Genomic DNA, 4,487 nt, shown 5'->3' with positions numbered 1-4,487 from the left:
TGGCTTCATCTTCTTTATGGACTCGTTCTTCTTCCTTGCGGGATTTCAGGCAAGATGACCGCTACCCTGGATCTCACTACTATCGTTGCTATGCTAGTTGTTTCGTTCTATCGCTATGCTGCGTTACCTATCATTTGTTCTTCAAGCCTCCCAATTTGCCATGTCAGCCTCTAACCTTTTCACCCTTCCCAGCAAACCGTTGCCTGGCTTTGTTACCGCTTTGCTCAGCCCCTCTTATAGCGTTGTTAGTTGCAGGTGAAGTTGAAGATTGCTCCATGGTGGACAGGATTATGTTGGGATATCATAATATCTCTTATTTAGTTAATGCATCTATATACTTGGTAAAGGGTGGAAGACTCAACCTTATGCCTGGTGTCTTGTTCCACTCTTGCCGCCCTAGTTTCCGTCATACCAGTGTTATGTTTCCAGATTTTGCGTTCCTTCCGCGGTTGGGTGATTTATGGGACCCCCTAGACAGTTCGCTTTGAATAAAACTCCTCCAGCAAGGCCCAACCTTGGTTTTACCATTTGCCTCACCACCACCTACTTTTCCCTTGGGAGTCGCGCTCTCAAGGGTCATCTTTATTTAGCCCCCCGGGGCCAATACTTCTCTAAGTGCTGGTCCGAACCAAAGCCCTTTGCAGCGCCCCCTCAGGGAAACTTGAGGTCTGGTTTTAGTTGTACGGATTGCTCATCCGGTGTTGCCCTGAGAATGAGATATGTGCAGCTCCTATCAGGATGTCGGCGCATCGGGCGGTCTTGCTGGTCTTGTTTTACCATTGTCGAAATGTCTTTTAAACCGGGATTCCAAGACTGATCGGGTCTTCCTAGGAGAAGGTATATCCTTCGTTGACTGTGAGAGCTTGTGATGGGCTAAGTTGGGACACCCCTGCAGGGTATTATCTTTCGAAAGCCGTGCCTGCGGTTATGTGGTAGATGAGAATTTGTTAATGTCCGGTTGTAGATAACTTGACACCAGATCCGAATTAAAACGCATCAACCGCGTGTGTAGCCGTGATGGTCTCTTTTCGGCGGAGTCCAGGAAGTGAACATGGTTTTGGGTTATGTTTGACGTAAGTAGAAGTTCAGGATCACCTCTTGATCATTGCTAGCTTCACGACCGTTCCGTTTGCTCTCTTTCGTACTCCGTCTGCTAGCAAAGGAAAAATGATTTGTGGAGAATTTCATACATGGGTCGCGCGCCCTATGGCCCAGTAAAGTCAGCCATTTTTTCCTGCCCACGCAGCAATAGAAGAATCCTATTTTTCGCTCAACGCGACATATAGTTTCAGCTACGCGTAGGGAGACCAAGACACGGCGGCCCATTTTTGTTTTTGTTCTGTTTCAAATTTTCTTTTTCTGTTTCTTTCTCTTTTCATTTCCTGTTTCTTTTTATTTTCCCATTGCAAATATATTTTTTAAAAATTTCCGAAATTCCACAATTTTCAAAAAAAGTTTGCACTTTCAATTTTTATTCACAATTTCGTAAAAAGTTACGAATTACAAAAATGTGTTCCTATTTTAAAAATATTTCAATTTTTTTGTCGTGTCAAAATATGTTCAAATTTAAAAAATATTCCCATTTTTAATAAAATGTTCGTATTTTTCACAAAAAATCAAGATTTAAACAAATGCATTAAAAAATGTTCCAAATTGGAAAACTGTTCTTGTTTTAAATATAGGTTTAAAAATTGAAAAAATTGTTTGCATTAAAGAAACATATTTTCTAAAATTCTTCTGCATGTTTAACACATGTTCCCATTTAAAAAATATTGTTCACAACGTAAAAATATTCATATTTTTATTAGAATGTTCAGGTATTTAAGAAATGTATGCGAATTTCACGAAATGTTCAGTTTAAATTTTTTTGTTCTTGCTTTGTCCAAAAATGTATGCAATTTTCAAAAAACTGTTCAAAATTTGGAAAATTGTTCACGTTGCCAAGTATATTTCGTAGTTCATGTTATGAATTCCAAAATTCTGGTCCTTATCAAAAAATGTTTGTAATTTTTATCATTATGATTTTTTTCCAGAATTTTAAAAATTATTCCCATTTTTAGAAAAATGTTTGGGTTTTTCCAAATTTGTGCAAGATTTAAAAATGTTACAAATTTGAAAAATATTCTTGTTTTAGTGATATGTTCAAAAATTGAAAATAATTTTTGCACTAAAAGACACATTTTCTAAATTTCTTCCATATGTTCAAAACATGTTCCCGTCTCCAAAAATTGTCCGCAATTTCAAAAAAAATCGTATTTTTTTATAAAACGTTCATGCTTTTAAGAAATGTTTGTGAATTTCAACAAATGTTCCGTTCAAATTTTTTGTTCTTCTTTTTTCGAAAATGTATAGAATTTTAAAAAAAAAATTAGAAAATTGTTCACGTTGCCAAGTATATTTGGCATTTCATAGTTATTAGTTTTTGAAAAGTTCAAAAAAAAGTTTTGAATCTGACGTTGCATTAGATTCTTTAATATTAACGCTAACCATTGGATAGCAGAACGCATTTATTTGAGTGACTAGCAACATGTGGTCGGGTCTATGAGATCGTGAGTTCGATCACTCCCATACTGGGCCCGCTCCGCATTCAGCGCATCAAGCTAAGTTGGCTTCTTTAGAATAAGGGACACCATAAATTATTGACAGTGGTAGCTTCCAGTCGTCAATAAAAGAGAATATGCCGGTTAATTATAATTGAAATAAATTATGGGCATGTGCCAATCAAAAAAGAATATACTGGTTTGGCTCTAATTAAAGGGTGCCATGTTGAACTAGAGAATACAGACATGTGGGGGTCTTGATCCATTCTTATATTAAGCTAGAGGCATGTAATTTTATCTTCCTGTTGCAACGCACGGGCATGTGTGCTAGTCAAAACTAAATCAAAAAAAGTTCAAAAAAATCCAATTTTTTTGGGAGAAACATTGACAAAAGTTTTAAGTGCTTGCAAAAATTTGTCACGAAATCACATTTCTAGAAGGCGTGGCAAAAAACAGAAAACAAAATTGGTACTCTGAAATGCTACTTTCAAAAGCATTTTGGAGCAATGAATTTGTTTTTTGCCACGCCTTACAGGAATGTGATTTCATGATGAATTTTTGCAAGCACTCAGAACTTTTGTCAATGTTTCTCCCAAAAAAATGGAATTTTTTAAATTTTTTTCTTCGATTTTACTGTTCACCGAGCTCAAATGAGCTCGGGAACAGAAAGGCACTTTCGTAAGTGAACCTACATCTTTAATCATCTCAAGTTCTTGCACACCTAGTCTTTCCAACTTTTTTCGATAAAGGGCACTTTTATTATCTCGAAATGTAGCATCAAGTGGATACAAAGCATTATGAGTAACACTCGGCCTCTGCATAACTAGGATGCACATAACCAAACACGTAAAGTCTGACAAAATGAAAGGAAACAAAACGATAAATCGGCGATAGTAGAGTCCTATAGACTGACACTATGCCTATGTCGTAAGGGATGGTGGACCGATCCGGAGATTATGCTGCCACCCATGTTTGGTAAAAACCACCATAGCCACCTGCTCCAACCGCGTACACACCACCTTAAACAACGGTTGGTACTCCGCTCGTTTTAGCGTAGACCATGTATGAAGCGAGTGCGTACAACGAAAAATAACCTGCAAAGGAGAAGCATTTTTATCATTGAAAACCAAATCATTTCTATATAGCCAAAGCGACCATAGTAAGGTGTATTTTCAATCAATTTGAAATGTCGTCGAACCAATGACCAAAAATATTCGCGACACTTGTGGGCGGATACAAATTTGATGCTATTTGGATGATTGACCACATAGAACATGCAAACTTGCATTGGAAAAAGAGGTGTTTGATTGTCTCTTCATGAGTACAAAAACAACACTTCTTACTCCCTGGCCAGTTGCGCCATGTGAGGTTGTCTTTGGTTAGAACAACTCCCCTACGAAGATACCACATGAAGATTTTAACTTTTAGTGGAATCTTCGACTTCCAGATTTTCTTATTATTACTCATCGGTACCTCAGAATGCATGAGTGCACGATACATAGAGTCTACTGTGAATGACCCTGATGGAGTAAGGTTCCAGCGAAACACATCTCGGCCTTGTCTAAGATTGATCGAATCTAGACAGGATAAAAGATTGTTCCATGACATAAATCGGGGGCCAATCAAATCTCGCCTAAACGAAATGTTGGGTGGCGATGAACTGAGCACTTGCGCAATAGTATTATTATTTTCGCGAGCAATGTTGTATAGGGCTGGATATTGTTCTCGAAGACTGGCATTGCCTAGCCAAATGCCTTCCTAGAAACGAACCTCCGACCCGTCCCTTATAACAAAAGACCCAAAGCGAAAGAGATGTTTCTTTGCTGCCATTAGGTCAGCCCAAAAGTGTGAGTCGCCAGGTGTCCAATATGCCCGAGACACCACCTTTTGGCCTAGATACTTGTTGCGCAACATGGTTTGCCAAACACCATCCTCAGTAAGAAGTTT

Source organism: Triticum dicoccoides, chromosome 5B, assembly GCF_002162155.2.
Source record: "Triticum dicoccoides isolate Atlit2015 ecotype Zavitan chromosome 5B, WEW_v2.0, whole genome shotgun sequence".
In the NCBI taxonomy this organism is placed as follows: Eukaryota; Viridiplantae; Streptophyta; class Magnoliopsida; order Poales; family Poaceae; genus Triticum; species Triticum dicoccoides.
This window is presented reverse-complemented; position numbering follows the sequence as displayed.